The sequence below is a fragment of the Manis javanica genome, chromosome 4 (assembly GCF_040802235.1).
Source record: "Manis javanica isolate MJ-LG chromosome 4, MJ_LKY, whole genome shotgun sequence".
Classification (NCBI taxonomy): Eukaryota; Metazoa; Chordata; class Mammalia; order Pholidota; family Manidae; genus Manis; species Manis javanica.
The window spans coordinates 134,910,287-134,924,212 of record NC_133159.1 but is presented as its reverse complement, the minus strand read 5'-3'; the positions used below and the strand labels follow the sequence as shown (position 1 = coordinate 134,924,212).

At 46.9% G+C, this 13,926-nt stretch overlaps 1 long non-coding RNA gene across 1 annotated transcript; it reads left to right on the top strand.

The window, feature by feature from the left end:
• Nucleotides 1–2,547: 2,547 nt before the first annotated feature.
• Nucleotides 2,548–5,473, top strand: LOC140849059 (uncharacterized). Its single transcript, XR_012130546.1, has 2 exons — nucleotides 2,548–3,000; nucleotides 4,507–5,473. It is a non-coding gene; the product is annotated as an uncharacterized lncRNA (long non-coding RNA).
• Nucleotides 5,474–13,926: the final 8,453 nt, after the last annotated feature.

Below are 13,926 nucleotides of genomic sequence, written 5' to 3'. Positions count from 1 at the left end.
CCGCGCGTGCGCAACCGGGACGCTTCCGACCAGGGGCCGCCCGTGGGCGTAGGTAAGCGCATGCGTCTTTCGGTCCGCGGGAGTCTGGTACCGTCGGCCGTGCGTGGGGACGGAGTGGGTAGGCTCAGTGCCTGAGTTAACAGACATCTGGTCCACTTCTGTGCCTTTTGAAATGCTGTTTGTTCTCCCCTGAATTTTTACCTCCCGAATTCCAGTCTCGTGTGTCTACCCAGGCGTTTCAAGCCCCACATGTCCAAAACAAATTTAATTTTCCATCATTCAGCTAAGTGAACAAAACAGCTGGCCAGGCCCAGCACCCTGGCGGCTTTCCTAGTCCCCACCCTCTCCCTGTGCCCTCACCTAGGCTGGGCTGGCCGCCATGTCTGGCACACGGACTTCTGGATCCCCTTCCTAAATGGTTTCTCTCCCCACCCAGCACTCCTCACAAATTCTTTATCCAAGCTGGGAACTAACTTTTTAAGACAGATATTTGCACTACCTTGCTTAAAACCCTCCAGTGGGTCCCCATCGCAATTCATATCAAGACCAAACTTTAGTGTGGCTTACAAGGCCTGATAACATCTGTCACCTGCTTTTCTTCCTGGTGTCAACACCAGATTGTATTTTCCAAAAAAGTCCTTAGCAATATCTCTCATCCCTGCATGCTCTTCTACAGTCCTGCCACTCCCACATCAAGAGACAGAGTCTAAATTCACGGCCCTGCAATCTGGGTGGGTTGGTTGACCCCATGACTGCTTAAGCTAGGTCATAAAAGGTAATGCAGCATCTACCTTGTTAGCCTAAGACTTATTCCTGGAGATCTGAGCTTCCTGGTAAGAAATCTGAGGACCTTGAGGCTGCCATGCTATGAGGAAGCCCAAACTAGACCACATGGAGAGACAGAGAGACCCCAAGACTATGTGAAGAGAGAGAGAGAGATGCCCCAACTGCTCCAGCCACCACTTTTCCGCATGCAGCCATAGTCTGACTGCAACATCAGGAGAGACCCCCCAGGCCAGCCCCATCCAGCCACGCCCTTCCCAAATTCCTGAGGCAGAGGAATTGTGAGAGATAATAAAATGATTGCAATTGTTTAAGTTACTATGTTTTGGGGTGATAAGTCATGCAGCAATAGATAACTAGGACATCATTCTTTGATTTAGCCATTCTAGTGTGTATGAAGTTGTAGTGTGATTTTTAAGTGCCATTTCCCTGATTACCAATAATGTTGAACACTTTTTAAACTGCTTATTGGCCATTTGTACATTTTATTTTGTCAAGTGTCTGTTGAAGTCTTTTCTTATTTTGTAATTGGAATGTTGTGTTAGGGTCCTGGACTCCGAGGCTTCTCCAGAGAACAAACTACACGGGCACGGAGATGTAAATCCAAGCAAAGTCTTTATTCAGCCAGCTAGCTGGGGTCGACAGCACCTCCCCTGACACTCAGGCCGAGTCCAAGCTGCTGACCCCCAAGCAACTTTAGGTATGGTTTATATGGGATTTCTACAGTCATTGCACCGGAGTCTGCACATTACCCTAACCAATGAATTTGAAACACATTCTATACTTTGGCCAATAAAATTGGAACAGGGACACACCAGGTGCCTGACCTTTGCACAAGCATTCCTATGTGACTTATCACGAGTTTCGACCCCAGGGGGGTCATTTACTTCTAGTTATCTAACTTAGGGTAGGGTCCAGGAATGTTAGCCTCAGGCAGTTTCTACATAAACTGGGTGGTTTTGCTCTAGGGTGCAGTTAAACTTTATTCTGATATTTGATGTTCCCTGCATTCCTTTACAGTTGATAAATGTTTATTGTTGTTTTGTAAGAGCTCTTTACATGTCTTAGATATGAATCCCTTCTCAGATAGATGGCTGCAAAGTTTTTTTTTTCTAGGTCTGCAGCTTGGTTTAGTTTCTTAACAGCATTTTTGGATTAGTAGAAAATTTTGGTTCTGAAGAAACCCTTTTGTCAGGTTTTGTATCCTGCCTAACAAATTTTTCCCTACACCTACGTCACAAAAATAGTTTTCTTCAAGAAGGTTTATGGTTCTGGGGTTTAAGGTTAGGTCCATGATCCATCTCACATTAATTTTGTGAATAAAGTCACATAAGGGTCAAGAGTCTTTTTTTTCAAATGGATTTCCAGTCATTCCAGCAAACTTCATTGAAAAGACAATTCTTTCCCCATTGACCTAAATTGACACTTTCATAGAAAATCAATAAACTGTATATATGTGAATCTATTTCTGGATTCTCTTCTGTTCCACCAATCTGCTTGTCTCTCCTTACACCAATACCACACCAACCTGATTATTGTAGCTTTATAGTAAATCTTGATGTTTGGTGGCATAAGTCCTCTAACTTTATTCAGTTTGAAGATTGTTTTGACTAGCCTAGAGCCTTTGCTATGCCCTATACATTTTCAAATTATCTTGTCAATTTTTTTCAAAATTGGCTGCTGGGATTTTGATGGGGATTACATCAGATCTGTAAAGTCTGGTGCTCTTATGCTCAGCGATGACAGTGTGGATGTGGGGGCCCGGCCTACGGCCGAGGCTGAGCCCCACTCTAGCTGGACACCTGCTCACCACCCTTTCCCCTCTTCCCTGTTGGGGATTGGCCCAGCAGACTTCCGTACCCGTGCACAGCTCGTGCTGCCCCTTAGAGTGGCGCGTGACACCTATCCGCTTAAAGGTCACGCATGATACTGTCCCGGATTGGTTGGGTGACTGAATATAAGGGAGCCCGCCGGGAGGGAGAGGAGCTGCCTGACAACTGCTGTAACCGCCGTGAGAGATTAGACAATAAAGCCTAGAGAAGAATCAAGATCTTGGGCGTGTTGCTTCGGTCCTTGAAGGGTCGCGACAAGTGGTGCCGAACCCCGGGAATTGCTAAACCTCGTCGTGACCTGATCCGCTGACCCTGGTGCCTGCCGATGAACGTCGCTGGACGCCGTTCAGTCAGCTGGCCAGACAGTGAGAGGGAACCGAGGAGGGTGAGTGGATCGGCGAGTAAACTGAAAGTATACGTGGCAGGGCAGACAGCAGGCAGTTGCGGTGGGTGTTTATGTGTAATGTGTGTGTCCTGTTAGTGTTTGTGACATTGTTTATTATAATATATGGAATGAGGAGGCGCCAGTAAAGGTTCGCAGAGCAGCGACGAAATCAAAAGGTTCGCAGAGTGGCGACGAAATCAAAAGGTTCGCAGAGTGGCGACGAAATCAAAAGGTTTGTGGAATTAGCGACGTAGTCCAACTAAATCATAACTAGGATACTTGCCCCTTTAGAGAGAGGATGGGGACGGAGGCCTCTAGGGTTAGGGCCGAGGAACCTCTGAAAGCACTCCTTAGACAAGAGGGAGCCCCTTAAAACGAAGACTGCCAGGGCATTCCTGAACACTATAGAGAATCATGCCCCATGGTTCTTAGATGAAGGAAAAATCACCAGCCCTTTCCACCAGGGACAATCCCTATTTGGGGTCGAGTAAAAAATTGCCTGAAGGGACAGAAGCCAAGCTGCTGGGAGGCCATCCAAGAGGGGGAGGAAATATTAGAGGAAGTACGAGAAGAGCGTGCCTCCGCAAAGGCACCGGAAGGGGGATCTGAACAGGGACTGCCATATGACGAGGATGAAGACGGGGAACTTTCGGGGGATGAGCTAGAGAACAGGTTTAATAGCAGAGTTAAACTAACCACAGAGACTCTTTACAGTGAGCTGTCTAATGCCATAATGAAAAAACAGGGGTACGTGGGCACTAGAGGACTAGGGAAGGATCTCCAAGGGACAGAACAACCAATCCTTTTAGCAGGGAGACCGCCCAAAGGGCCCGGAGGACCAGGATTGGGTTTTTCTTCGGGGCCACTGAGGGAAAACAGCCTATAGAAATAACATGGCAGTCAAAAAGGCCCGTGTGGGTACCTCGGTGGCCCCTCACCAAAGAAAAGAAGGAAGCAGCCCACACTTTGGTACAAGAACAGATAGCAGCTGGTCACCTCCAGCCCTCTACCTCGCCATGGAACACACCTATTTTTGTAATTAGGAAAAAGTATCAAAGACTGTTTCTTCTCCATCCCGCTTCACCTCAGAGACTGTCAAAGGTTTATTGCCACAGGGCATGGCTAATAGCCCCACCATGTGTATGTAAAGAAGGCCTTACAAACTGTCAGGAAACAGTTTCCCCTGATAATCATCTATCATTATATGGATGACATCCTTTTGTGTCATGAGAGCAGCAGGGAGCTAGAGACAACCCTCAGGGTCAGGGTATGGTGGAACGCACCCACCTCACCCTCAAGAATGCCTTATATAAACAAAAAGGGGGAATAGGAGAAGATTTTAGAACACTGGACAAAAATGGCCGCAGTGCAGCAGAGTGGCACGGCCAACAATCCAATCCAAAACACATGCCTCAAGTTTTGTGGAAGGATGTGTTGGAAGGAACATGGAAAGGCCCGGACCCAGTGATAATCTGGACCCGAGGCTCAGTTTGTGTTTTTCCACAGGACCAGCAGAACCCCGTTTGGGTGCCTGAACGTCTGATACGCAGAGTGGAAAACCCCGGAGCAGAGGTACAAGATGATCGCACTGCTTCTGCTCCTGCTGTGGATCCTACAGCAGGCGACGGCGGAGCCGAGCTGCAGCTGCAGCCACCGCCGTGCTGACTATCACCATTCCTACGGCAGAGACACTGAATGGTCTGTCCCAGGCCACTGCCTCGGCAATGACAGCGCAGAACGTCATCAATGGCCATTTTAAGAATGGGATGGCCTTGGTCAACCAACGCATGAACCTTCTTCAAGAACAATTGGACCTCTTGGGGGAGGTTGTGTCTGTGGGCTGCGTATATGAGGGTGTATTACTGGTATTGCTAATTGTGGGCCTCTCCTGCTTGGGAGGGAAGTCTGTTACATAAACAGCAACGGGGAGAATGGAAGGTCCTGTTGCAGGCCATGGCAGCACTAGAGGAAGGCATCTCCCCTAGAGTATGGCTTAATATGCTGGATCAGTAGTCAAGGACGGGTAAGATCGGGAGCTGCGCATATCAACCTAAGACAGGGCACAGACCTAAGCTGTCTGTTGCCTGAGGACGGGTAAGAATGCCGCAGACTCCGGACGACCTAAGACAGGCATGATCCCGACAGCCCTTTGGTTATAAAACAATAAAGGGGGAGATGTGGGGGCCCGGCCTACGGCCGAGGCTGAGCCCCACTCTAGCTGGACACCTGCTCACCACCCTTTCCCCTCTTCCCTGTTGGGGATTGGCCCAGCAGACTTCCGTACCCGTGCACAGCTCGTGCTGCCCACTTAGAGTGGCGCGTGACACCTATCCGCTTAAAGGTCACGCATGATACTGTCCCGGATTGGTTGGGTGACTGAATATAAGGGAGCCCACCGGGAGGGAGAGGAGCTGCCCGACAACTGCTGTAACCACCGTGAGAGATTAGACAATAAAGCCTAGAGAAGAATCAAGACCTTGGACGTGTTGCTTCGGTCCTTGAAGGGTCGCGACATGTGGATCCACACACAGGCGTGTGGACAGTTGCTCTGTGAAGACCTTGTGTGTGTGTTCTCATTTCATTCACTGGCAAGCTCCCTAATGGGTCCAGCACAGCTCTGCAGGTAGTGAGTGCTTGGAGTCTGCTCCTTGCCGGACTGCTTTTGTCTATAGGAGCTAAGTAAGTGACAGAGGTCCTTTGTGCAAATGACTCCCTGCTAGTGGGGATGTCTGGGGTTTGTTTTCCAGGTGGCCTTTCCAGGTGCTTGGAAAAACTGGCTGCCCTCCTTTTCCAAGAAAAGCTGGCCTGTCTTCCCTCTCAGCTGGTCCTCTCTGCCTGGATGTTCATCTGGCAGGAGGCAGCTTGACCATTTCTATCGCCAGTTTTAGTGAAGGTTGCATCAAGGTTATGTTGAGCCAGCCAGTCAGTATTGAAAGAGAAAATTCACATCCAGCAGAGGCATATATTTTTTGAATAATTATAAAAATCTCTTGCAAGTAGAGAGAGATTTGGCAGTTAAGTCCTTATCTGATAGAGGAAGAAACAAACAGAAAGATGAAAAGTAACTTGTTTCACCTCTTAATACTAATTAACCACCAAGCTGAGCCTGGAATCCATATTCCCCATTCTACATGTCTTTCAGGAGAGCAATCAACTTTACATGTGATGTTCACTGACCAACAGAGAAGATGAGAGTATTTTCATTATTTGTTTCAGTTTCCTTGTTTATACTTTCTCTCTGTGGTCTGAGTGGTTGTCACTGTTACGAGCAGGCAAGAGCTGAGGGTTCTTTCTCTGTAAGCATCAAGTTTTCCCTTTTGGCCAGTACTGACCTGCGCATGCCTTGGATGGAGCTTGTGGCTTTGTCTCCTCCTGCTACCTGTTCAGTCCCTCCAGCTGGCTGGGCTGCTGGCTCCAGCTCTGCTCTGTCCTACTTTTCCCCATGCTTCAACTTTTCCCTTGAGGTAGAAAGGCAGTGTCCACTCTTCAGCAGCACCAGCTTTAGACTTGGGCAAGTGGGACCTGAGCCTTGTGCTTCACAGGACCCTGCTTTGACTCTTCCCAGCTGGATCCCCTGTAAAGGGGAGCAAGTCTGTGGAATCAAGGGGTCCTGCCTATCCAGCGCCTACGCACTCCCGTGTCACTTCTAGCCCACAATCGGAGTACTAGTCACCTTGGAATTTCTTGCCCAAATGGTCCCATCTTGTTTGTAGAGCCTGTGTGGGCCTCTTTCCTGAGTCCATCTTCCTGGGGAGTCCTATGCCAAGGGCAGCATAGATGGAAACTTGACAGGGCAGGCTGAGGTGTCCAGACCTGTGTATTCAAGGGCCTTCTCAGTGGAGGATGGAACTGCAGTGGGAAGGGCAGGCCATGGGCTGGCTGCAGAACCCCAAAGACCCTGTGGTTCTAAATTTAAATCTAGCCGTCCAGAGTGTTATGAAGGTCTGTTTGTCAAGTAGGAAGGCAGTGCATATTTTATTTAGCAGTGTATCAATTTACTTTATAACCTTTAATATTTAGACCTATGGTATGTGGGCCTCTGTTTCTGCTCTTGCCCTGGGCTTTGCAACTGTGAGGAGCAACCTTGCCCTTTATTTTTCATTTTATACCCCACTCCAACTGCTTCCTGATTTTCACTTCACACCTCATGGTATTTGAAAAAGAAAATAAAAGAAACACCCTACAACCAGTTGAATAAATTGCACTATATCCATGTGGCAGACTACCTGGGAGCTTCTGAAACAGAATGAGGCAGCTTGATTGAGGCTGATTTGGGACAAAGGCCAAGAGGATGTTTGAAAATGTTCACGGGGAGGGAGTGAAGTGCAGAGCAGTGTGAACGGTTTGCTAACACCTGCTGCCCCCTGCCTCCCTCCCCTTCAGCACCGCTGACCTCCCTGCTGTTCCTCCAGCCTGCCCAGATGTCTCCGCTTAGGTCTGTGTACTTAACTGTTCCCTCCCCTGCTGGAACCCTTGCGGCAGATGCCCTGCCTTCATTCGGAAGGCTACCAGATATGCCATCCCAAAATATGCCTCTTTGGAATATGGATTATTATGAGTGAAAGGCCATTGAGAATCTGCAGACACAGGAAAAACTCTAAAGATAATGTTTCCCCCGCAAGGAAAGGAAATCTACATTTGTACAGACATCTCTCTTTCCTGCAGAAGAGAAGTCTTAATTCAGAGCAGGCACTGGCTTAAATCTGCATCACCCACCTTACTAAACTGCCTTTGTTCACCATACCTGCTGGTCATTTTCCCAGAGCTTGCCTCCCTGCCCAGAAGTCCAAAATCCCTTTTCCGTTGTTGAGCCTAAAATGGTATGTAAGCCTCAATGACCTAAGCCCCCTCCGCAGGTCACATTTTCTTCTTTGTGAACTCTGATGTGTATGTAATTAAGACTAGTTTTCTCTTGCTACTCTGTCTGCTGTCAGTTTGATTCACAGTTCCCAGCCACTGAACCTAGGCGGGTAAAAGGAAATAGCCTTTCACTGTGTGTAAAGGAAATTTACATTTGTAGAGATATCTTCTCCTGTAGAAGAGAAGTCTTCATTCAGAAACCAACCCCACTGGCACCTTGATCTCAGACTTCTGCACTGAAGAACTGTGGGAAATAAATTTCTGCTGTTCAAGCCCCCCATTCAGTGGCACTTCGCTGTGGCAGCCCAAGCAAACTCGTAAGGATCCTTTGTCCTCTGCCTTCCCCGCAAGTCCCTGAAAGCCATGGCTTTCCTTTCCCACTTGCTCTTCTCCACCTGAAACTGGGCTTGCCAGGTGACTTCCTGGTGTGTGAGCCACCGGAGCAGACAAACACACAGACACACACACAGCTTAGAAAATGGTGAGAGGGCCCAAGGGTCTGCCTCTGACTGGAACCCATCCCCACCACCTCCCATTTTTATCATTTATAAGCACACGCCTTCCAGTCCTGGGCCAGAACCATGCTGGAGCTGCGGTTCTGAGGGAGAAATCGACAGTGAAAATGCCAGGGGCTTGGAGACCAAAGGCTAATGGGGAGGAAGCCAGCGGGCACTCAGGGGAGGCCACCCAGCTGCCCGCCCGCCCTTTGGTAGGCTGTGTTGTGTTCTGGTTACTTGCATGGCTCTGGACCTAGACTGCTTGGGTTTGAATCCGACTGCTGCTAACTTATTTGCTATATTACCTTGGGCAATGACTTCAGTTTTCTGTGTCTCAGTTTTGTTGTCTTTTAAATAGTCGTGATAATGAGTACTTACATCCTAGGATTGTTGAGAGGATTAAGTCAGTTATTATTTGAAAAACATTTAATGTATTTCCCAGTGCATATAGTGTTGTGTTTGGTTTTGTTCTGCTTTGCTTTAAACTTCGCTAAAAGCTTTGTATTTATGTCTCTAGTCAAAATGGCCTGGGTATAGTATCAGTGATAAGACATTCTCAGCTCCTAGCTGATCCTGACGAATGATGTTTGTTTCTGAAAACATGGATTTTTAGAACTTTGTATGCAATTTTCAGAAGGTAATGAGAGTAACACCTTGTCAGGGCCACACTGCCAAACCCCAGTACCAAGGGGTGTTTTCTGAAGGACTCTGCCTTGCAAGCAGTGACCCAGTGAATATATACCAGCCTTGGCTAGTGGTGGGTATTCCTGGAGTATATATGTAACTATGGGAGCATTAAAACAACACCTGTCATTCACCAGGTAGCCCTGAGCAGACCGCCTCTGCCAGGACCATGGCCTCCTTCAGGCCCCCACTGCCTGGGTGTCAGGAAAGCCCAGGAGGGTGCTCTGCCAGTGGAGCAGGAAGCTGGAACCAGGAGGTTGAAGAGGCTTTATGAGGAATGGACTCATGTCCCCTCTCGCTGACCTTCAGGGGAGATGTGGGAGCCGACACAGTTTCAGGGCTGCCCCAGCACCAGGCAGTGTCTTGGTAGGGTAGGAGCCAGCCCTAGAGACCGCTTGCCTTGCAATGTGGACCTACTCTATCAGCTCTGTGATCTTGGGTAGATAAGCTTAGCTCTTCCAAACCTTGGTTCCCTTACCAGTGAAATGGGGACAATAATGGTACCTATGAGAAAATGCACAGAAGTAATTACACAAGGTCTGAATGTGTGATCTGTTACTCGCATCTGGGCCATTTCTGTTCAACTGTTCATTCCAAGCCCAGGGAAGCTGGGGCCTACACACTTGTGATTCTGTTTGCAGAGCTCCTTCCCACACCATGTGTAATTAAGTGATGTACCCCTGAGGGAGCTGGGTCCCTCTTTGCACTTCAGTTAAGAATGTTAATTGATTGTGTCTACACCTAATCGCCCCAGGCTGTTTCTGGAACTCAAAGATGAGTTTCTTCCTGTATTAGTTGTTGACTCATGCTGCCATCTCTATAGGAAGCCTCCTGCCTCTCCAGGACCCCCCTGCCTCCCCAGGGGAAAACCATTTTGTGTGACTAGATCCAGGCCTTGTCGGCTGACAGCTGAATGGTTGCCCTATCTACTGCCTTTGTGGGCTGCTTTTTAACTCTGAGCCCCGGAGGCCTTTGGTTGTGAGGCTCCTATCCCAAGAATCCATCTCACCAGGAACATTTCTGGAAAATGTCACAGAAAAACAAAGCTGTAAAGACAGATTTAAAAATTTTTTATTCAGTACTACTCTGGTAGGGGAAAGAGACTTCTTTAGTATGGGCTGAGCTTAGTTCTGCGCTAATACCATTCCCCAATAAAAGGAAGCAGGACTCCTTGGGGAAATGGCTGATTCTAGGACTGAGACAGGAAATAATGCAAAATGAGCTGTGAGAATCTTGTAGCACCAGAGAGTAAGGCAGTACCTCCTACCCGCTGCCAAACACTCCAGAACTCCATGTCGCTAGGGATATGTCAAAGGGGTACAGAGGCCAACTGAAAAAGTTCATAATAGTCAAAACTGGGACAATTTGAGCCAAAAAATAAGTGAATTGGTATTAGGTTATAACCTAAAATATAAATTAAATATTCACAAGCCCATGCTGATATATAATATACATATATATATATGTGTGTGTGTATATATGTGTGTGTATATATATATATATATATATATATATATAATTGATTAAAGTAACAAATGGAGGATAAAAGAGAACAGTTTTCTTTACTTGTAATACTCCTGACACCAGATGTGTCACCTTACTAGAATCCCATTTAGTCACTAATAATTAGTCCACTTTGTCATTATATCAATGAAAATGTCTCCCAGTGTGAGGCTACTCAGGTTTGCAGGTTTTCATTCTGATTAGGTTCCAAAAGCAGGAGTGGTCTCAGCAATATATGGCTTTACCTGTTCAGGCATGTGGTATAGTTGTGTAAGAGGCAATATCACCTCTTGCTCTGAGCCTCTTTCGAGGTGTTAATGTGATACTGCATTTCCCTCATTACATAACCATTTACTCATTCCCTTATTCTCAGCCACTATTCCTCCTCCTTTCTATTTATGCTAAGCTTTCCCACCTTAGAAAGGGAAATTGGTTTTGGCCCCTGTGCTGGTCTAAACTGCAGGCAGCAATACTAGTCAAGCAGGTGCCTCCCCCTGGGTCTACTCCCCTTCACACAGAGTAAGGTTATACCGCTGCAGAACTGGTGGGTATTTTTACCACAAGGCAAATAGAGCTGAATTGGTTATTAACCCCAATTTTGCAAGATCTGGCCCTTAGGCATTCTAACATAAGGTTTAGAAATATAGTTAGTTTTCTGCTTGGGAATCATCCTTGCTTCCCACCCTAAGAGTTGCTGCCCTGGTCCTGTGACCCTTGTTGCATCAGAGTGGTGGCCTTTCAACAGCATGCTGTCCATTCATTCGTGGAACTGCCATTCACAAGCCAAGCAGCTCTTTCTTGGTCAATCAAGAGCTGTTTATAGGGCACTGTCCCAGTGACAACAGAATCCAGCAGCAGCTCTCACTGTTCCAAAGTCAGTTCTGGGGAGAAGAGAGTCCCTGTTTGTGATTCTTTCCTCCTGGCATTCCCCAGGCAGCATGATCCTGTAAAGGAGACCCAGAAATGTCTCTTCCCCACTCCCTGACCATTTTACCCACTAAGGTGAAAAAGGCTTTGGGGTCCCCAGTGAGGGGTGGAGCAGCCTGGCCCTTTGGTCAATTTTACCTTGATTAACCTATGTAACCACTGCCCCAGGGCCTTGCTGGTCAGGCTTCTTGCAATCTCTGCCTCTGGCTTTTAAAATTTCTCCAAACTGGGGTAAATACAGTGGACTTGTTTAGGGCCCTTTAACACTGGGGGACCAGAATGGCCCACCCAACCTTTCATAGGGCGGAACTAAACCTTTGTTTTAACCCCGTGAATGTCTGTTTTCCTCATCCCATTTCTTAACCATCTAAAGAGTTCCACCCTGCTGGGATGAGTTGGGTGACTCTCCCCTTTCTGCTTCCCCTTTGTTTCACTACTATCAATATTTGCTTTAATCACCTTATTTCTTATTAACCATTTAAAAATTTCTGCCCTACTTAAACCAGTTCCTAAACTCTCTGTGCCTTTCCCCCTTTTCTCATGAGTTAACCTAATGTGTTAATTAGCATCTGTTAAGACCCACGAGGGGAAGATGAGACCACAAATGTGATAAGGCTTCCAGAACTGTCCCTTGCTTTTGCAACAGTAAGGTTATATGGGGTTCCCATGTAAAAGGTACCTCACGGGTCACAGCATTTACCATGATTTGGGTAGCAGGCATATTCAGCAGGTGAATATTCCAGTCATCACAAAGCCAGTCCCACATGTCTTGCATATGAAGGTTATCATCTGCTTCATCTGGGATGCTCCACTTGACATTCATAGGGGAGCAGACTGTCCCCATTCTCGGGGTAAGCAACTTTATGTGGCTTTTATCCAGTCCATCGAACTGGCTGTTCCCTAGGAATAACCTGCTTTGTGTTTGGATTATGTGTCATTTGTGATTGTCTTGTAGTGAGCTGTGGGTCCTGCACTGACCCAAGAGTGTTCTTCCACTCTACAGCACTCACAGTCCCCAGCTCACAAGGTCTCCTATAACATACCTGACAAGTGCTTCTCAAAACCGTCAAGGTCATCAAAAATAAGGAAAGTGAGAAACTGTCATAGCTAAGTGGAGCCTAAGAAGATATGACAACTAAATGTAAATGTTATCTCAGATGGGATCCTGGGATGTAAAAAGGATATTAGGCAAAAACTAAGGAAATCTGAATACACTACCAACTTTTGTAAATAATGTATTGATATCAGTGTTCATTACTTGTAACAAATGTACCATACTAATGCCAAATGTTAATAATAGGGGATACTGTGTGTGGGATGGGGGTGGGCATAGGAACTCTTTATGATCTGCTCAGTTTTTCTGTAAATTAATTAAACTGTTCTAAAAACAATCTTTTTTTTTTTTTTTTAAAAAGGCAAGTTGGGGAGAAAAAGAAAAACAATGGAGAACTCCAGCTGTGCCAGGACTCCTGGGGTTTCAGAGTAAGGAAGGTCAGGGGTCAGTACTCCCCCACCAGCACCCATCTCACCTGAATCTACTTCATAAGGAGTGAGAGCATTTACAAAAATATCCTGGGCTGCTTATATCTCCAAAGCAAACTGGAGAGATGCATTTAAGGAAGACAAGAGGGAGGATTCCTAGGTCCTCCACCTGATAAGGTGGCTGGAAGGTGCCTGCCAATGTGGCCCTGGACCATTAAGGACACTCAGAGCCTTCTGGGTTCTCAGGGTATCCTGCCAGTTTATACCAGCTCCTCCACACCGCCTGCTCCCCACCTCCAATCTTCTAAACATATTACAGGAAGCACACAGAGGGAGCTGTGGTTTATGGGACCAAAAGGACACCAAGGGCCTTGAAGTAAGAAGAGAACTTGAACTTTAATCACTGATTTCTGCCAGTGTGCCTCTGGGCACATGAATGACCACATCTGTTACCTAGGACATGAACATCTAGGCTGCAGATTATTACATCAGTCTGTGGCACTTGGAAATATAGAAAATTCTATAAAACGGATGCACTATATTCATAAAGTCTTCCATTAACAAGCAGTCCCACCTGTGGGAGAGAATGTGTGTAAGCCAGTATGTATTTACCCTTGTCTCACAGACTAAGCAGAAAAGAGACATGTCTTCACACACACACATGCAAATAGATTGCTTATTCTCTTTACTTCTGATAGTGCCTCAGAACTCAAGGGCCTGAGACTGGAAATGACTGGCTGGCTAAAAACCACATCTTTGGCAGGGTGTGTGAGGTCTTTCTCACACTGGTCCCAACCTACTCTGGCTTGGTTTTCTGCTCTGCCTCCCATTGGCCATTCTGAACTTTCCAATATTCTTTTCCTTGCTTCCTGCTATTCCTTCTATCTGCAGTGACCTTCCCCCCACTCAACCCCGCCCATCTGGCAAACTCCTACTCATCCTTTGAGGCCTTGCCCAAGGGTTTTCTCTAAAA